Consider the following 22,459-nt stretch of genomic DNA (forward strand, 5'->3'; position numbering starts at 1 on the left):
GAGATCAAATTATAGACTCACTGACCTTTATTTATCTCTAGAAACCAATTATGAGTGAGTACATCCCATGTTCATCTTTTTGGGTCTGGGTTACCTCACTCAGGATAGTGTTTTCTATTTCCATCCATTTGCATGCAAAATTCGAGAAGTCATTGTTTTTTACCGCTGAGTAGTATTCTAATGTGTATAAATTCCACACTTTCTTCATCCATTCTTCCATTGAAGGACATCTAGGTTGTTGTTATGAGAGCATCTGAAGCCCCCCACTTCTCCTAAGACATTTCTGAGCTCTAATCCTTAAAGGGCACCCAACAGCTCTCTCCCATGGTTCTGTGTCTTGAAGCCAAGTTACTCTAAAGTGAGAAAAATGTTCATTCTTAAAAACTATGAATTTAGGTATTTTTATGGCTTCTCATTATTTCTGGCAAAGGTATCAGCATATCAGATATTCATTTGCTTTGTACTTCATTTCTAATATCTTTTATGCTTTTCCTGTTCAGATGATTATTGTTCACTTAGGCATGACCCTGTTTTCAACCAGATCAGTCTATGATACAGTTTGAGAAAATATGAATGAGTATGGAAGGTGAGGTCCCCCAAACTGAAAAATTAACAAAGTATATGACGAAAAGGAAAAAACCAATCCGAATTAGATTGAAAATCCAGTCCTTACCAGCTATAAGACACCCATGCAGCTCTGTTTATGCAAAAGTTAAAATTGCTAATTTCTACAGTTGTGTTCATTAAGTAATGACCTATGGGTTCACATAATGTTGACTTTACTTGAGATCATTCTAGAGTATCCATTATTACAAATTATTGGGAATGTTTTTAGTTATGTGTCAGTCTTTAAAAGGAGTCATATAAAATATGTATTGATGTCCTGTGAGATTTAAAAAAAAAATAGAACAGTCTATTAACGTTTGGCATTCACACCAAAATCTCTAATTGCTGAGACTCAGTATTGTTCTGTGGAGATGATTCTGTCTGTAGAGTACTTGATGCACAAGCATGAAGTTCTGACATTGGAAATCCAGGACCTATGGAAAGATCCAGTCACATTGGAGCCTGCCTGTGACCCAAGCAAGGGCTACAGAAGCAGAGACAGGAGGACACCTGAACCTCTCTGGCCAACTGGTCTATCTGAATCAGTGAACCCCTGGTTCCTTGAGAGACACTGTCTTAACAATGAAAATGAATGACTGAGAAAGAAATTTGAAGTCAACCTATGCCTTCCATGCACCAGCTCGTGTATGTGTAAACATTTATCACATACATACACACAAAAGTCTTCAATCTTAATTGTGAAACTTATTAATAAAGATCAAAAATTCATCCATAAATCACACCTGCCAGTTTCTGGTATATGTTTAGCTACTTTTGTGAAAAAAAAAAAAAAACAGAGCTGAGTTTGTGGTGGAATAAATTTTTGTTTGATAATAGTCTACTTATAAAGCACCCAAGAAGCATATTAGCATATTTTTGTACAACAGTGAAACTACTGAAGAAGATAACATGGTTAGATTATGGGCATTTCCTTAATAAAGGAGACATAGAATGTGAGACAATCTGGATTGGATTCCATCTTAAAAGATGGAATCTTTTTTCTGAAAGAAGGAGAGGCTGAAGATGATAGAGATCTCCATGAGCTGTCAGGGTATCAAACTTGAAAGGGCAGAACTGAGATGAAAATCCAGCTCCCAGCCTTAAACTTCTCCACCCCATTAGGAATTTTACCCACCTCATCAGACAGCCTCACCTAATATCACTGTCATCTCTCTGGATTTTTCAAAATATTGTCTAAGGAAGCTAAAAGATGACTAAGGGGTTAAGAGGTCTCGCTGCTCTTCCTAGGGACAGGAGTTCAATTCTCCTCATTTCTGTTGGGCAGCTTAACATCCTGTGACTCTAGTGCCAGTCTACCTGACATTCTCTTCAGGCCTCTCAGTGAACCCACACATATATGACAAACACATTCATACACATGCACATTAATGAAAATTAAATTAAAATAATAAATCAAATTTGAAATAAAATGCATTTAAGTTTCAGTTCATGTTCTGTATTGACAAAATTTAGTGCCTGCAAGCATTTTATAATAATTGTTATTCTCTTTCTTCCCCATTCCACAAGCCAGTTTCTATGGCTTAGTATTTCCATTCAAATAACTCTTTTTAGTAGAAGTAAATCTCTTATGGCTTTTTATGCTATATGTCAAGCTCCCTTATGAATCTGTCTAAAACATCTGACGATTACATAAATCCCACCGCGGCAGGGACTTGCCTTCCACACATCAAATTAACCTTTAATTGTCTATTGTGACTGCTGTGCACTTCAATAGTTGTTTGATTTTTATTATCCACCTAATTAGTGTGGTTTAAGTGGCTTTTTATGTCAGATTTTATTATATCAGCTTGCTTACACAATTTTAGGACACACCAGGGAGTTCTAATATTGTTAATGCTGAAGTATTCTATGTATATGTGTTTGATTTCCCTTTTATGGTAGCAAGTGCTTTGACCAGTTTCTCCACTAGGGTGTATGAGTAGTCCGTGGAATTCCTGACTGCTCGCAAAAAGGCTTTCCATTAATTGTGCATCAATAATGAACACAGCCAGTCAGTTTCAAGTGGCTTTTCTCCCCCAATAAACCATCTTGGATTTTTGAAACAAAGGGAAAGAGCTGAACAAGAATCATCAAAATGCTACAATCCAGAGAAAACTAGCAAATGTGTCTAAATAGTTGCTACAGCCATGCCTTTCTAATTTAGCAGCTGTCTGTGGATTTCAACTGCATGGGTATCCATCTACCAAAGAATGGTGCAGCCCACACTGATGATACATGTGCAAATGTGGATTCTGCCTACCACTGACTTCTTCTCATTTCTTATCTTTGCTTGTGGCAGTCTGTTTAAAATCAAGATTCACCTTTCCATCGATGAAATTATTTGAATTTTCATATCCCTATTGTATATTTTGTTCTTCTGTGAACTTCCTGTATCATTTAATATTAGTCTGAGAATAACTTGTTCTGTTCTTACAGAGGAGACAGTTGTTAAAGTTGTTAAAGCGTGTTAAAGAACACTCACTACAATCTGTTTCTTTGGTCACTATAAGCTCTTCTATTAAGTTCTTTGCCTTGGTTACTTAGCTTTAAAATAGAATTAATATGTCTGTTGTGGCTAAGGAGACAGGTCAGTGGGTAACGTTGATATGGGATTTCCCTCTGTATGCTGTGATTATCATTAATGAATAAAGAAACTGTTTTGAACCTATAGCAGGGCAGAACTTAGGTAGGCGTGGAAGACAGAACTGAATGCTGGAAGAAAGAAGGGCAGAGTCAGAGAGAAGCCATGGATCCTGGGCTGGAGACAGACACCAGAACTTTAGCCGGTAAGCCACAGCCACATGGCGATACACAGATGAATAGAAATGGGTTAAATTAATATATAAAAGTTAGCCAATAAGAAGCTAGAGCTAATGGGCCAAGCAGTGATTTAATTAATACAGTTTCTGTGTGATTATTTTGGGCCTAAGCTAGCCAGTCGGCCGGGAACCAACAAGAAGCCTCCTCCAACATAAAGTGCTGGTTGCACAAGTGTGAGAACCAGACTTCAGATCCTCACAATCCACATGAAAGCTTGTCCTTTGTCATAATCTGTTCATTGGCATATACATGCTTATACATACACGTTGTATGTCCACTCACTTCTCCACACATTATAAGAGGAATGAAACTGATTGTTACTAGAACTCTGCATCTTGCTTTGTGTTTTTGAGAAAATACAAAAGATCTAGTGATTCATACAGTCCTCAATTAATTGTGAATAGGCAAAATGTTCTGTGGCAATTGCCTTACATTAGGAAAGACACAGTGTAGAAGGAAAGCTCAAGGATAGTCTGTCTCCCTATAGACCAAGAAGAAATGGATCCATTCCATGTCTTTGATTCACTGTTTAACCTTAGGGACACTATGTTCTGTACGAACTCAACTGGGATAATTGTCTTTTCAATGGGAAAAAGAAGACTATGTTATCAATTATTATGAATAGAAATTATTTCAAGATGTCAAAGATTATCCTGGATTAATTGTCATATATTTACTGAGCACCTTCTGTGTATTAGGGATTGAGATGAGGGACTGTTGGATGGCTTAGGGGGCAAAGGTGCTTGCCACCAAGCCTGAGAGTTGAGTTTGATTCTCAGGTCCAGCACGATAGAAGAGAACTGACTTGCTCTAGCTGTTGACTGATATGTACAACACTGCAGTACTAAATAACAAAAAAAAAAAATGCAATACAAATTATTTTGGTTAAGACTGGGCTGGGAACCAATAATGCAAAAATGAGTTTGATATTGCTGACATTACCTCACTGCTCATTATTTTACAAGTGATATCCATTTAATGCTAATTATTTTACAGTGTGATAAAATAAAGTTGATAAATAGATAAGATAAATAGATAACTGGACTGAGACCTGTTGAAAAGGTCCTCATACATTTTCCTTGTTATAAACGTAAATGAGGAGATCACTATGTAGGCAAAAACACCTGCCCTACAAACCTAGCAACCTGAGCTTAATAACTGGAGCCCACATAAAAAGGTAGATGTGGCAGTATGCATCTGTAATTCTATGATGAGATTGAGATCGATATAAAAGAATTGCTCAAAAGCTCATGGCCTGGCTAGCTTTGAGGAAGCACCATATATCAGTACAAACAAAATACTCCTTGTCTCAAAAACTTTGTACAAGAGAACAAGCCCTGAAAAGCTATGTTTTGACTGCAACACTCACATGTGACTTGAATATACTAATTCATATACGAAATAATAACAAATAAACAAAATAAGCCTGAATTAAGTATATTCATAAGGATAATATGTCTATGGATATGGCAAATATCATTATTGATAAAAGAAGCAGCACATGATTATGACTCTTTAGGTGATGATTTGTGATTTCTTTTTCCTGAATTATGCATAAAACCTTTCGTATCTATGTGTTAGGGTGCATACTTGTGTGGGGGGGGTACATTATCATATAAGCATTTGCATGGGGAGGCATTAGATGATCTTGGCTTTGATTTCTCAGGAAACATTGTTCCCCTTTTTTGTTCTAAGATAAGGTGGGTCATTTGCCTAGAATTCCATAAGCAAGCCAAAATGGCTGCCCAGTGAGCCCCAGTGATCTGCCTGTCTCCAAATTTCCAATGCTGTGGTAACAAGTATACATTGCCACATGCTAGCTTTTGCCACCTGGATTAGAAAATACTTCTCATTTTGGGTCTGGCTTACCTCACTCTGGATGTCATATTTGGTTTCTAGCCATAAATAAAGGACATTGAGCCTATAATTCGTGATCTTAGAGAAGCTAAATAAGAAGGAGAACCCAAAGAAAAACGTATAGGCATCTTCCTGAATATTAACCTTCATCAGGTGATGAAAGGAGACAGAGACAGAGACCCACATTGGAGCACCAGACTGAAATCTCAAGGTCCAAATCAGGAGCAGAAGGAGAGAGAGCACGAGCAAGGAACTCAGGACCGCGAGGGGTACACCCACACACTGAGACAATGGGGATGTTCTATCGGGAACTCACCAAGACCAGCTGGCCTGGGTCTGAAAAAGCCTGGGATAAAACTGGACTAGCTGAACATAGTGGACAATGAGTACTACTGACAACTCAAGAACTACTGACAATGGCAATGGGCTTTTGATGCTACTGCACATACTGGCTTTGTGGGAGCCTTGGCAGTTTGGATGCTCACCTTACTAGACATGGAAGGGGGTGGATGGTCCTTGGACTTCCCACAGGGCAGGGAACCATGATTGCACTTAGGGAAGAAGAGGGAGGGGGAATTGATAGGGGGAGGGGGAGGGAAATGGGAGGCGGCAGCAGGGAAGAGACAGAAATCTTTAATAAATAAATAAGTTTTTTAACAAAAGAAAATACTTCTCCATGTTTGCAAGGCAAATGACTAAGCCATCTCCCCAACAACTAACTACTCTTATTATGTTACACAACATTGTAGAGCTTTCCATTAAAACTCCTTTTCCATTGAACCAAGGAGGAGATATTGTATGAGTTTTGACCTTTACCGTGAAGGAGACATGATAAGTTTCTTCTAGTCTATTTAGACTATCATTAGCCAATGAAGAATCATGCCTTGAGAACTCACTGTTCCTTGGCCTCTGTTGAGAACAAAGAGACATCTGTCATTGAAATACCCTGAGGCATGGGTTTATGTTTACAGGGGTTTCTGTCCCACCAGGTCCTACAGCCATTCAGTCCCTAAGAAACACACAGAAGTCTACATTAGTCATAAACTGGTTGGCCTAGTTGCTCAGGCTTATTAAATAATTCTTACATCTTAAATTAGCCCATTATTCTTGTCTATGTTAGCCACATGTCTTGGTACCTTTTATCAGCAAGGAATTCTCATCTTGCTTCCTCTGCATCTGGCTTCCTCTGTGTCTACTGCAGACTGAACCTTTCATCTTCTCAGAATTCTCCAATTCCCATTGCCCTGCCTATACTTCCTGCTTCATTGCCCCTCCTATACTTCCTGCCTGGCTTCTGGCCAATCAGTGTTTTATTATGACAATACAGTATAAGTGACAGGGTACAAGACTATTGTCCCATAGAAGGTTCATACCATTGTAGACCTGATAATCATAAACATACTGAGGGGCATTGAATAACTGTAGTTGCTATGTGGACACTTGAGGATTGCTGGCACCGCCATTGTTGGGGAATGGGAAAATGCAACTGGTTAATCTAAATAACCACTGTACCCAAAACACAACCATTAACTGATGAAAGAATGGCTAAATTATTAGAGAAAACAGTTCTAACCCAGTATTAAGAGATTACTAAATGATGTCTCATTAGACCAAGAGGGTGAGTTTTCAGTTAAGATCCAGCCTTTTCTAGTTTAACCTAGGGCATCAACAATTACTTAACAGACCCAGTGACTAATTCTCTCATGCAGCACGCAGCCATCTCAGCCTGAACTGTGAGCTGTGCCTGCACAAAGATCCTCACTAGCATCTGTTAATTCCCAAGTTCCAACTTCTTTCTAATAAACCCAAGATAAGGGGTTAGAGGGTCACAAGACTACAAGTTAGCACAAACACAGTTCATCCAGCTAGACAACTGACTTGTTTCTTCCAAAACCCCTTGTTTGTAAAAGAGAGCAAGGAAAGAAAAACTAAAATAACAAAATGTGGTATGCAGTTTTAGGGTGGGTCCTGGTTTGAAACAAATTTAGGGTAAGAATATTTGAAGACAAATGAGAAAATTTAATTATAAATTATCTATTAAATTGTACTCAGAAGTCATTAACTTTAATTTATAATTAGGTTAAAAGGCCACAAGTTATAGAAATATATACTAAATCATTTAACATTTCTACCTCACATGTGGATAATTTACATAAACTTAGTTGAAATTAGATGCTACAACTATGGTGAGAATTATCATCAGTGAAATTTGGAAAACAGACAAAAGATATTTAAGAATCTCAATTCTTATCTTTTACATTTTCTAAGGGTTTGGATATGTGTTTATCTGTGTGCATGTGCATGTATGTGGGGTGCATATGTGTATATGTGCAGAGGCCAGATGTTGATGTCATGTATCATCTATCATCATCCATTTCTCTCCATGTTGAGTTTTGAGGCAGTCTCTTACTGAACCTGGAGTTCACATATTTGGTTAGACTGGCTAGACAGGGATTCTGAGAAATCCTCCTGTCTCTGCCTCCCCAGCACAGGGATTATAACCACACTGCTGTACTCAGTGCTAACTGCTATATGGATTGAACTCATGCTTTCATGCTTGTGTGGCAAGTACTTTATTGACCGAGCCGTCTCCTGAGCCCTGCTATATTTGAATGTGTGTGTGTGTGTGTGTGTGTGTGTGTGTGTGTGTGTGTGCTTGAAGACAGGTCTCATCCAGCCCACATAGTTTAGGAGCAGCCTGAGGTGAATGATGACCTCAGTCTTCCAATACTCTTCTCCCATCCACTCCCAAAATCACTAGGAGTACTCCCTGGTTTAGGCAGGGGTGAAGATTGAATCCAGTACCTCTGTTCTACCCACAGCTACATCCCCCAAGTGAATACTTTTCAGTAAGAAAGACTAGTGAAAATTCAATGGGCACATAGAGGACATCATCTAGGCAGCCACTCTCTTCATGATCTGGCCTCTCTTTTAATGTGATGTTTTTAATGACCTCAAAATTATGTTATCTCTTTAAAGACTTTGTCTAAAAAAGGTTAGTGAGCTTAATGGAGAGAAGTGCAAAGGTCATACTTTATTTTTCTCACCTCAGGCTGCTCAGTGGATATTGAAGTAGTACAGTTGTCATTCAATAATAGTTTCTTTTCAGTTTCATAATATATGACTATATACTGTCCTTCTTGGTAGGTGAAGCATGTCTTCATGTGTTAGAGACAAGCTGAGTAGCTAATTCCAAGCAGTGCCTTTTGGTCTTAAGAAGGGAGTAAATAAGCTAGATTTTTCTGTGTTACCTGTGGCAAGGTTACAGGTTTTGCTGTCCATCTGAACTTGCACAGCAAAACAGAACAGTGTGTGCTCACATAGCAAACAGGCGGCACAATTATATTCTCCATGTCTCTGTGCTGAGCTAAATGTACTTAGGAAGAACAGGATTATGACACAATTATCAAGACATGCATACTGTTGGTCTATAAAACTGTCGGTGATAAAAACTTCCTCTTCTTCTTGATATCAGCAATGTTATACTATTTTATAAAGCTCTCTGGTGATGTGTCTCCTGCTTACTCTGTGACTGTCAACATTCTGAAACTGATTGACAAGTAGTAGTATAAATTCCTCAAGAATAAAATTTTAAATATATATATGTATATATATATATGTATATATGTATATATATATGAATTTCAATCCAGTGATTAGACAGGCCACTCTTATCAAGTGTCTAGGGATAACTGTTAGCTCTGATAGCAACAGAAAGATTAGGAACCTGAGGCTTTTTAGAAGAGCTGAAAAGTCAAGGTTATTAATACAGAATACACTCACTTTTAAAACAGTAATACAGAAATTGATGATACAATAATTAATCTTTTGCCTTCCAGATTCCAAGAAATAAGGACATGTAATGAACATTTTTGAAGGACAGAGGGAAGAGTTGGACTAAGAATCTTGCACATGTACAATATTGTTTTTAAATTTGTAATAGTTCAAGTAGGGATTAAATATAATGAACAAAACCAAAACAATCTAAGTCATTGTTGCTATGTGGACTGAGCCCTGCCACAGTAAACTAAAAATTCCAGGGCTAGAGAGATGGCTTAGCAATTAAGGGCACTTAACAATCTGATCACGCACTTTTAGTAGCTCCTAACGATCTGTTTTTCTAGCCACAGGCAATCCAGTGTCCTCTTCTGGACTCTTAGGGCACTGTACTCATCTCAAGTGTATGATGTGTACACTCGTGCATGCGTTCATGATCAAAAGCATGTGCTCATGTGTGTGCAAACAGAAACACTCACAGAACAATGTATCTTATTTAAAAAAAAAACTCTTTTATTCTTTGTGTAAATTCAATACTTGGGAAAGAAGCTGGGAGGAGTAGGGGAAACTGTGGCCAGGGTATATTGTATAAGAGACGAATCTGTTTTCAATTGAAAAAATAAGATAAGGTAGAAAGGGAGAAGGGAAGAAGGAAGAAGAATAGAAAAAATATATAGCTCAATCAAAACAATAAAAACGTAAGAGAAATAAAAAAGAATACCAGACAAATGTAATGAGTGTAACTAAGTTGGAATATTGAGTTAAATATCAGGCAAATTAAGTGATTGTGAACTCTTAAGTTAACAGAAGGAAGGCTGGTATTTTTTATTAAATTGTCTGAATAAAAGTCTCAATCTCTATATCCATTTTAATATATGGAATAGAGCTGGAGAGTTCAGGTTTGCACATTGCCAGGGCTTGTCAATATTAATTAGAGAGGTTTGACATGGGAGCTCAGACCACATGTTAGAAAAGAGAGAACACTGTGATCTCATGCTGGCATTTATTCCTTGTTAGAAAGCTTGATTGAGTCATTCGGATGTTCTGATTAAGAAGCCATGAGATGAGAGCCTTGTTGTAATCTGGGGGTACTATGGATTGTGATGAAGAAATGGAGAAAAGGACCAAGAAGATTGCTTATGCTTGCTTCCCGGCCTGATGACTGGAGTTTGAGCCCCAGAGGGGGAGACTAAACATATGTGTGTTGTATGCCACAGTAAAATACATTTTAAATGGAAACATAGGAGAGGTTGTATAACATGTATTTATATACATGTGTAATGAGGTCAAATTTTAGGGGAAAATCCAGAAATCAACTTTAAGTTTAGAAATAGTTGAAAATATTTAAATATAGTTAACATGTATACTAACATACTTGGCATGAACTTTAAAAATATTAAATAATCTAGCAGAAATCATACAGTAAGTTATTAGTGGCCAGGTAAAACAACAACCATTTTTGACATTTTCCCCCAACATCATAGTACTTGAACTTGGGATTGAATAAACATGTGAAGAGTTAAGATCAAGCAGGGCACTTGCACAGGACCCAAACTGGCATCAGATATTCAGAATCCCCTGCAACTCTAGCTCCCGGGAATCTAATACTTTCTTATGGCCTCAGTGAGTGACTGCATGCAAGTGCACACACCCGGGTGAAGACACGCATACACATAAATGAAGCCAAGAAATAAAAGTCTTTAAATTATTTGAACTGCCGGGGCTCATTCATTGAGAAGACGTTCATCCTCTCCATCCTCACTCTTACCTACTTTACTTAATAAATGAATCTTTCAGATGATTGCTTTCTTTGTGCTAACCATGAGCCTAAAAGATTTTTCCGGTGACTTCTCTAGCCCATGAGGTTTCTGACAGCAGGCTGAGAACCATTCCAATATGTGTTTCACTCCACTAACTGCATGCAAATATATTTTCTTCAGCTTCTACTTGAGGGGTCTCTGCAGGAGGCTAGATGAAAGGCTGGAGAGTTTTTAAGAATCTTTATCATGCCACCAAAATCAGCTTTCCATCCATATCTGCATAACCTCTCTTCTCCCTAATAGTCCACCCATGGAATTTAAGTTTTCTGCTAAAAATCACCTTCTTTGCTCATTTGCCACTGCAGCCTCAATCAAAGCCCTCTTGTGAATAAACTCCTCTTAGGGTAGGTCATCAAGGATTTTAAAAGCCCTACCATCTTAGAGATAGGGGGAAGGAGGGAGAGAGAGAAAGGGAGAGAGAGGGAGAGGGAGAGAGAGAGAGAGAGAGAGAGAGAGAGAGAGAGAGAGAGAGAGAGAGTATATGTGTGTGTATGTCTGTATTTATGTGTATGTGAATATTTATGGAAAGCCAGAGGTCAATATTGGGCATCTTCATAAATCCCTCTCCCTTTTAATTTTTCAGACAGGTTTTCTCAGCAAGGCTGACTTGCCTGTGAGCCACAGAGATCACCCTGTCCCCACTTCTTCAGTGCTGGAGTTACAGATATGTTATCATGTGTAGTTCTTTTGAGGGAGGGTCATGTGAAGTGTCAAAATCAGGTCTTTAAGGTGAAACATTTTAATATCTGACAAAACTATGTTTGGTTTAATCATTGACATTCCCTTCTTGTCAGATTATAACAAATTGTTGGAAGATAATGCAGTCTGTTAAACTTCTCCCTTCTCAGAGTAGGGTGAAATAATATTAAGGATGTCTGAAAAAGTCATAAAGAATCATACTGTTTATCTAATACAACCATATAATACATTTATGTCTGTGTATAAATATACATATACATTATTTTCTCATCTGGACTGACATGGTTCCTTCCAAGATCCAAACACCACATAATAAAAATTCCAACCCAGCATCAGGTATGAAAATTCCATTTTTGAGTTGTTGATCAGGGTTGTTCAAGAGACTTTCAGAACATACAGACTATTTCTATTGCTCTTGGCTACTCCACAGACATGGGAACTAAATCCCTATTGCTGACGACACCCAGAAACAGGGCCCAGAGAACTCTGAACTGGAACTGACCAGTAAGTCTCCTACCTGAGGACTAGCTCTCAAGGTACAAGAAGGTACCATGCAAGCTTCCAAAGGAGGAAGGCAACTGACAGTGCTACCAGCTATCATACCTAAAAACTACAATAATAACCAGTATAGTAGGAGAACCTTAAGGGTGCAGTAGTGGCCCACATTCCTTGGTGCTAACCAACAGCTTGTTAATTGGACTTAAGAAGAGGAAAATCATGCCTGGCATTAGAAACCTTGCCAACTACCCAGGATTAGCCAAGTCATGGATGTTGGAAGAGAATCTGTAACCATCATTTCACTCAATCAGCAACATCCGTAACTACACTCTAATATGTGTTTTTGTGCTCACAGAGAAGTGTAGCCCTTATCAAGAAAAGTTCTCTTCTCAACAAAAGGAGATGAGTACAAAAAACCACAACCAATCAATGTGTAGAGTTGTGGAGCCTAGTCCTGTTGGATACATCTACAAAACAACTCTAGCACCCAGAGATCATGGGGTATGGAAAGACTGTAAGAAGCAGAGGATCGGGAGTTTTCTCTGAGACTGTGTTTCCTAGTAATGGCAGAAGATATGCTCATAGTCTCACCAACATGAATTTCTAAACATGAGCTAAACAAGGACAACAAAAATAGGCACATCAAAGTGTATGGGGGAAAGCTTATAAGGCCTCAACAGTACAAAAAGAACTACAGGTCCCTAAGGAATGCTGAGAGCAACAGAAGTAGTCTTCCTCCGGGATGAGCACAGCAATTGATTATCCAATACCAAATTGTCATCCTTGGAAACATATATACAGGTTACACTGTAAAACATAGCTGGTTGTACTTAGGAAACTATATGCATAGACATATATACATGTAGCAATAATTAATGAAAAAGAAGAGCTGAATTTGAAAGAGAGAAAAGAGGTGTATATGGGAGTGTTTGGAGGGAGGAAAATGAAGGGAGGAATGTTGCAACTATGTTATAGTTTCAGAAATACAAAGAAATAGAGTAAATTTTTTAAAAGAGAGAGAAAATCTGCTTCTTCCTTGAGTGCCCTGTTGGTATTTACAGATGCACATTGCATGAATGGCCATGTCACCAGTGGTATTTACTTTTAACAAATGTGAAACACAAGAGCTAGTAGTTACTTACAGCTCTGTGTCACTCAAGGTTCTTTTCTTTTAAAGATACATTTTATTCTTAATGATGTGTTTGCGTCTGTGTTGGAGGACATGCACATCTGAGTGCAGATGATGACAGAGGGCCAGGAGGTGTCATGGGAGCTAGAGTTACAGGCAGCTGTAAGCTGCCCAGGTGGGTGCAGAGAACCTCAGTCTAGATCAGTCAGAACAGCAAAAGCTGTTCCCCTGTGCCAACTCTTTAGCACCTCCCCCAAAGGGTTTATTAGTTTTTAATAGAAGGGAACATTTATACATAAAGAAGTAAAAAGTAAAATATTTGATAGTATGGTTATGAATAGAAATTATCTCTAAGGTCTGTGGAAGCATAGTAGGGTTGAGGAGCTTTTTGAGGGGATCACAGGGATGTAAGGTAAGGAAAATGAACATAAGTGTGTGTGTGTGGGGTGCCGTTTTCAGAGATCGGCTATGAGGCAACCAGTCCACGTAAAATGAAACTTGAGAGTTGTCTTGAAGACAGCGAGTGGGGGGTGGTGGCCGTTTAGAGGGTGCTTAAAGGCTGTTAATTACCACTTGTTCAAGACCATCATTTTCCTATTCAGAACATTAATTTAACTAATTGTAATGGGCTGACATCCTTGTGGTTTAATTGAGGTTAAATAGTGAAGTCTCATACTCAATTTAAGGTGAAAAAGAAAACTATTATGAAGTATTATAAAATCTCCACATGTGCCTGCAACCTATTACCCTGGGAATTATCCAGGAACTCTCCACATAATGGGCCCAGCAAAGCCATTCACTTCACAGTATCAGTTTAATTTTGTGGTTTTCTTTTTAAACAGTTTATCCCAGAGTGCTTCAGATGAAAGTATTGAGTGATTAATTAGCAAATTCAAAACTTCTGAGTTTTGTCTCTGTCTTCAGCCCTATTTTAAAAAGCACCTGTATTTATTTCTATAGTAGGACATTCGCCATACCTGATGAAATATTCAGCACCTCAACAACTTGTGTGTGATTGTCTCTTTCTTTCTCTAGGTACCTGTGCATATCATTTGTCTTTGGCGGTAACCATGGGATGTTCTCCAAATCTGGTGGAATTGGTCAAATTAGAATCTAACATCTGTACCAAGAGAGTATGAGTGACTGAATCTTATTTTTCAATTTTAAGTCATTATTCAGGTCCTAAGCCATGCCTGGACAGTCACGGAGATGGATAAAAAGCCCTGCAGGTTCCATAGAGAAGGGATGACTCTTACCCATTGTCTGATATTCTTGTGTGTTATTCAGTAAGAATAAAACAAATGGAAATAAGGTTGCAAGCGCAGTCATCAGTGGCCAGGTGTGTGAGGGTAATGGGCAAACAGTCAACTATGCAGTCTCCACCACATCCCAAAAGTTACAATGCGACACCAACCTCTGGCACTCAGACTAGTTCCTTTTATGGTAGCCACATTCCTCATATTACCAAACCTATAGGCACAAGACAAGAAGGCATTCAACTTTTATGATCTTATGTGTATGTGCTCATATTTGTGTATGTGAATGAGGCCTACATCTGCCATGATATGTGTGTAGCAGTCATAGGTCTGTTCATACTGGCTGGTTTTGTGTGAACTTGACATAAGCTAGAGTCATCAGAGTAGAAGAAGCCTGAGTTGGGGGAATGCCTCCATGAGATCTATTCTTTTATTCTTACTCAAAAACATTTTCTCATTTACTGATCATTGAGGAAGGACCCAGCCCATGGTGGGTGGTGCCATCCCTGGGCTGATGGTCCTGGGTTCTATAAGAAAGCAAACTGGACAAGTCATGAAAAGCAAGCCAGTGAACAGTACTCCTTCATGCCCTCTGCATCAGCTCCTGCCAGGTTCCTGCCCTGTTTGAATTTCTGTCCTGACTTTCTTTTGGTTATGACCACCAATGGAGAAGCGTAAATGGAATAAACCTGTTCCTCTCCAACTTGCTTTTCAGTCAAGGTGTTTCATCACAGTAGAAACACTGAAATACTATCCTTATCTTCCATATTGTTTGAAACAGTCTCTTCAGTTTTTCCAGTGCATACACAGGACTAAAATCCTCAGTCTTCCAGAAAATCTACCATATCTGTCTTTCATATCTCTATAGAAGTTCAGGAATCATACATACTCATAACGTGTGTCAGAAGTTTACATGATTTCTAAGGATTTGAACTTAGATCCTGATGTTTGCACAGTAAGTGCTTTAAAGGCTGCGATATCTTTCCAGCACAGGGCAGCATGCTTTAGCTCCAGTAATGTGCCACCCTATTAGGCTTGCATACTCTTTCCTACTCTAAGTAAATGCACAGGACATTCTTACTTTTTTCATGCAGCCTCTTGTATCAATTGTACCAATGCCAGTATCTATCACTTCTTCCAATTGTACATGATTCCATGCCTGTTTTTAAATGCTCTCCAGAGTGATCTCATTCTACCATGGTGCATGGGTGCACAGTGTCCCGTGCAGAGAACTCCTCCAAGACATGACCTCAAAGAAATGAGCTTGAACAAGAAGTCTCGGTGTCTTCTCACTATATAGCATATGGAGGGTAGCGTGTGTGGAGAGGCCAAACTGTTGGGGTAGAAAATGTCTGTCTTTTCGCAGTTGTCTATGTTCTGAAGGGTTTATGGCTTCCACACGCGGATGGATACAAGCTGAGAGAGTTTTAGAAAGACGGCATTAGAGAGGGGGAAAAAAAGGACTTAAAATTTGGGCACTAAAGCTTATTTGTCTGCCATGCATGAATTAACCTTTTATTTCTGTACCAACCAGTTAGATTGACTTTCTGCCATATCAAATTAAATGAGCCTAGCTTATGTGGAACATATTCCAGGAATGGTTGACAACTGGAAGTGGCAGAAGGAACCCAAGGTTAGGGCAAGGGAGAGATGGCATGTTTTAAATGAATGCATTAATGTAGGGCTAAAATAGAGTGGAGGCATTATATAGAAAATAGGAGGGTTTCCAGACAGTTACCATATCTTGCGATAAAGACACATTTGAATGAACCTGGCTGATGGCATGTTGACCTTTAAAACAACACAGCAAATATGCACCGAACCTTAAAATGCAATGCAGAAGCAACGCATGTCTTGTGTTTGTGAAAAACGGAAGGGAGTTATAATTGTAAGCACACTATCAGAAGCAGAAAGCTATAAAATATACTCGCAGAAACAGTCAAGGCTTTATGCATAAGAAGACATTCTGCAAAGTGATGGCATTTCTAGTGGTTCTACGGTTCATTTTAAAAGACAAACACATTCGAAGAATAAAATAGGCAAACCAAAAACCACATTATCCATTCAAATTACATTTTGAGGTCAGCCAGGGTGTACTTCTTGTTCCCTGAATCTGAAGATTTTATAAAACTGATTTTCGATTGAGATTTTGAGAAACACCAAGGCAAGTAAAATCATAATGACTTTCTTCAAGAGGTAGCAACTGTTCTTTTAGAGTCTTATTTAGAAATCCACACAACAACTAAAACACCGAAGCAATAAATAGTTTAAATAGAGTTCCAGGATGCAAGTGCCTCTGCTTTCTTCTGATAAGAGTCAGAGTGGGCCGGTGAGATGACTCAGTGGTTAAAATGCCTGAACGCCACGCTGACCATAGGAATCTTTGCCTGGACTAAGAACATGGAAAAAGAGAGCCGACTCTCCCAACTGTTCTATGGCCTCCAAAAGGAACCAAGTGGGTGCATATGCACAAGACAGACATACTAACACATTCATGCATACGTTCACATACATGTACTCACACATGAACACAAAAACTAATTGACTGATTTAAAGTATAAATTATTTGGTAAATGTAAATTCCAAGAGTTAATTCAATCAAAATATTCTTTTGGTTGCCTTACCAGTGGTTGCTAATGATAGATTCCTCTGAAATCAAATAGTAAGTAAAATTGCCAAGATATTTAAGTTCAGCAAATAGCTTATTGTGTGCTTCATATTATTTAGTATTTATATTGATGCAAGCCATGGGCTTCAGGTTCCTAGTCTGTCAAACAGGGAAGGTAATAAACGCTTAGGGTTGTTAGGGTGGGTGATTTAATTAAGTCAAGATAAGGACTTGCAATGGTGGTGCTTGACAAATATTCTATAAACGATTTTTTGCTGCTTCTCCATGAATATATGTCCTTAATAGACATGTGTGAGTGTAGAAGAAAGAATGGAAGAAACCGAGTCCCTGGTTCTACTTCAGGACTGAAATTTTTTATGTAGAAAGCAGTGTCGTTCCAAGAAGCCCTGCACAGCAAGTTCAATCCAGCTAAAATTTCAGCATAGATATGGGATGTGTTCCCCAGGTTCCATCCCACCAATACCTATTTTTATTGATTAGTGATATCATATGAATTGTATGTGATTTTTATGATGAAGAATTATGGGATGGCATGGTGATCACCTGGTTCCATTCACACACGCAATAAGTCATCGGAATAAGCTAATAATGTAACAAAGATCCCCTCATTTGTGCTCATCAGTCATTCACTCTTAGTTTTCACTCAGATTTCTGTTTAATTCTTTGCTCTGTGCATTGCTTTGAAGTAGATTCCACAGAAGTATTATTTACTTAATACATACTCTCAAGAAATGATTATTTTCCTTAGTCTGTGATCTGCTATCTACCCTTGAAATTGGATCTCTCAATGATTTTGGGTTTAGCCTAGCAGCCACTAAGTTGCAGGGGACCTCTTGTTTCTGCTCCTTCCCAGCACTGGAGTTATAGGTACTTAAACATTTTTTGTGGGTCCTGGAGAATTGGGTATAGGCTGTCACTCTTATCCATTTGAGTCATCTTCTCAGCCCCAATGATTTCTTTAAATAAAAACCACACATTCTGCCATTAAAATACCTCAAAAGAAAGAAAATAATCATGTAATAATCAAATTTAGCTCACAATTATGAATGAGTTTAAGTAAGGTTCATTTCACTGTGGATTTAGGACTAAAATCCCTTGATCTGGTCATTTCTTTAGTTGTTTCTATGGTGTAACGTCGATGACACTTGCTTGTGCTTCTTACAACTTCACCACTTACCAACTTTGTGCCATGCTTACTTGAAATGTCGTCAACATGATATTCTCAGCCCAATATCTTCTGTCAATTGTTGCTGAGGACTGGAGGCTTTATTTTATTTAGACCAGGGCTTGGGTGGGTGCATGGGCACATGTGTGTGTATGTGTGGAGGCCAGAGGTCACACTCAGCTGTCATTTCTCACAGTGCTCTCCATCTCATTTTCAAGACTGGGTCTTTCACTCTGACTGTATACCGACTGATTTTGCTAGACTGACTGGTCAATGGCCCCAGGGTTCTGTCTGTCTCCGCTTCCCCAACCCTGGGATTACATGTGAACCCCACTGACCACAACTTTTAATATATACCTGGGAGGATAAACTCAAGTCCCGAATACCTGTGTGCAATTCCAAGCCTTTCTTAGGGTGGACTTTCAAGAACAAAAACCACATCCTGTGTTGACATACTTCAAGGAGCAGGAACAGTTATCCAGAAGCAGAATTAAAGAATGCAGAATGCAAGTTTAATACATTTAGGGATTTCTCCAGAACTGTGTACTTTGAGAGAATAGGTCTTTGTTCCTGTTTTGGATGATGTTACTGCCTCTGTGCTGGATTTCAAGGCATGAATGGCACTTCCATTGTGGAGTAAGTACTGCTAAGATCTGGAGTCTAGAGGTTAAGATCTTAGCTACATTCCCAACTTAGTCTATGGGTATGAGTCAAATCATGGACTCATCTGAGGTTAGGGTATTATGTAGTCTCCTTAGTATGACTACCTAGTTAAGTAGGCAGTTGAGCAAGCAGGGACCTACAGACATGACTGTAACTACAGTAGTTAACATAAGAGAGATGGAGAACAAAGAATGGTATTTATTTTTTAAATTTTTTACATCTCTTTTTCCTGAAGGTTATTTTTGACCATAGCGATTTTTTTTATTATCCCCGACTTATTGATGTAGACGCAACAAGTTTCCCCCAGTTGCAAACAGACCTCCTTGTCTCATAAAGAGTAGATCCAATTTTCTTTGATTTTGAAGAACAGTTTTGGCTAAGGAATGTAACTTGGTTTCCAGACAAGAAGCAGAATTTTCTATGTGGCTCAGGGTTATGTCTACTTGAACACTGAGTTCTTTACATGTTTATCCTTCATAACTAGTGTTGAAGTTTTAACTGCTTCAGAGCCTGAGATGTGTGCCCCCACCAACAAATGAAGGGTGAAGGAGGAAGGGCAGACTCTAGATTTAGGTGGGCCCTGCCCTCTTCTCCATTATAGACAAACATCTGTGGTATAATATGCACAAGGATGCAAAGGAGTGGGTTCTCCCCCAGTACAAATAATTTAGGCAGCATCCATTTGGTTAAGCTGTTAGTGCAAACAAACCATGGAGTCTATGGGGATCAGAAATACATTCACCTGTCATTCTTGGGATTAACCCCTTGTGTGTGACTATAGGAATCTGCAGAAGGGGAACTATCTAGTGGGTATTTTGGTGACATTAAAAAGGCACCCTTCCCTTAGAGGTCCCCAGGGTGAGCTTAAACTGGTCTCATCTACAGTGCTAGGGTTATAACTGGAGTTTCTATGAGCTTCCTGGTTCTGGTATTTCTCAATTTTCATCTCAAAGTACTAACTCATGGAGGGTTTGTGCATTCCCCACAAAAAGACAAAACTGTCAAATTGGAACAAGTATATCTTTAGGGGATTAGAGGCCCCAGTGATGACCTGGCCATCTGTCATTACCTTCTGAAGCCTCTAGTAGTTGGGTTTGGTGAGTCTATGGGGTGACCCCAATGACCTTCACTGCCATACGCATGGTGGAGAACCAGCAGGGTATGGGCCTTTTCATGTTGACTTCAGGTTCTGGTTCAAGACTCTCTTCATCCATGTAAAGTCTCCACCTGAACTTATAAGCAGACTCAGACAAAGGCAATGTAATAGCCTCTTAAACTCTCTGAAGAATAGCCTCTCAGTCTATGGCAGGGCCTGGAAGGACTTGGGGAGGGAATGGTTAGTGAATTCTCTCTTATAAACACCTAAATGTGGGGTGTACCTGGCCCTTAGGAGAGCAGAAGGTATGAGGTTGGCCCATATTTTTGCCAGTCTCCAGGAAATACACAGTGTCCTTTGTGTCTTTCGAACTTTGTGGCCTCGAGGCATGATGTTGTCTCCAGTCAACATGTAGGACCTTTGCCAGATTTAGGAAAACTTTTTGCCATGGAGGTCAGGCCATTGTCAGACCCCAGGGAGAGGGACAAGTGAAATCTACTGTAGTATTTGTGCCTAAGTAACTCAGCAGCTTAAGTTTCCCCCTGTTGGGTGGGAATTTTGGCAACCATATATCATCTCATAATGGCAGGGAGTAAGGGTCTCTCTACCAGCAAGAACCACCAGTCATTCATTTTCTGTTGGCATCTTCCCTTTTTGTCCACTTGGTCTCTTTGTGTATAGGCTGAACTTTGGAACAATTTAGGTTCAGGCAGAGTAGCCAAGGTCTGGAGAGCCCCCACGGGTTTTAGTGATGCCCTCTGGGTAGCCAAGTTTGCTGTTCTGTTCTCTTTGTCCCCCGGGGTATCCTTTTTAGTTGCCCTTTATAGTAGACAATGGCTACTTCTCTTGGCAGTCTTATGGCCTCTAGTAGGACCAGGTTTTCTTTCTTTCTTTCTTTCTTTCTTTCTTTCTTTCTTTCTTTCTTTCTTTCTTTCTTTCTTTCTTTCTTTTGTTCTTTGTGGATTTTATTTTCAGCTGAGATGAAAAACATGTGCACACACACCTCCATCACCACCATCATCACCAACACTATAGAGGGCTTTATGGACATAGGTAAGGGAAAATGTGTACGGACTGTGTATACAGTGATGGGTTTGGCCCCTTCCCCTAGCAAAGTGACTAGGCTAACACCAGAAGCCCTGCTCTTTGTGCTGACATCCTCAGGGTAGGGGAGTAAGCCTATCCCATCCGGTGCAAAGGGACCACTGTGTTCTGGGCATGCCTGATTTCATCTTGAATGAAACTGCCCCCACCACTGTATAGTACTTCTGCTCCTATAGCAGGAGATCTGTTAGGTTAGGTCTGATAGATTGTACTGATTCAGTCATTTTCAGGAGAAGTGGAGGTAAGGAAATACAGATGGAGGACAGAGTCTCCTAGCCTGCCAGTTCCTGACTGGAGCAGAGCAGAAGATGCAGTCGCCACAGGGGCAGCAGCATCTGGGGCTGGGAATCTGACTGAGGCAGGAATTGATTCAGTGTTTCATCACATTTACTGGTGCTTTCACATTACCTGCCTGGATGACCTGAGCTCCCAGCTCCTGCTAGTGGGAACTGAAGGCTCTAGGGCTCCCTGTGCAGGAGACCTTGTCTGCATCCACTGCCCCATCATGCAATCCCAACTTGTGGCTCCAATCTCTTCGGTGAAATCTGAGGATCTTAACTTGCCTGCACGGTTGGAAAGGCTCTATTGGGTTATCATCAGAGACCAGGCTGGCTGATGGTTAAAGCTTTTGGGAATTGAGTACAGGGTTGATTCAGGAGAAGTACCTGATAATACATTATTTGGGAGTTGTATATCCACCTCTCAGGGTCTTTCTGGGGAGAATATCTCCTACAGAGTGCTGGCTGTTTAGCAATGGTTCCTGGCCCCAAATCAGTTTATCAACATTCTTTTAGTAGCATGGCTGTGATGGCAGCTGCCCACAAACAAGCCATCCATCCAGCAGAAACAGGATTAGGTCTTAGAAACAGATAGGCTACAAGCCTCTTTCACAGTCTCAGTGCCTCAGCAAAAACCTCCTTTGTAATCAGTTACATAGGATGAGGTGTCCTTCTCTCTTCACTTCCTGGTGTCTCTGCCTTCCTTTTTTTTTTTAATCTCCATCCTATACTGTAAACCATTTTAGTAATCTTTAATAACTGGGTATATTCTGAAACTCTTCTAAATTCTGAAATTTTGTTTGCAATATATGGGGCTGATTGTAAAACAAAAATTACACACACACAGTCTTAATCCTTTACATAAAGGTCTGGAATAAAAACACAGAGCCTCCTTACCTTGGTCAGTGCTGGGGTTCCAGTCAGGTTTGCCAGGAAGGGAAATCTGCTCTATGTGGGCTGAACTGTTCCAAAGTGATTCCCCTCTCCAGCCCAACACTGGCTTTTCTATTCTATTCAGAGGATGGTGGGTTCTGAGTTCTGAGTTTCTAATTATACAGACTA

The sequence above is a fragment of the Alexandromys fortis genome, unplaced genomic scaffold (assembly GCF_014885135.2).
Source record: "Alexandromys fortis isolate MF-2015 unplaced genomic scaffold, M_Fortis_MF-2015_v1.1 scaffold_109, whole genome shotgun sequence".
NCBI classification, from domain to species: Eukaryota; Metazoa; Chordata; class Mammalia; order Rodentia; family Cricetidae; genus Alexandromys; species Alexandromys fortis.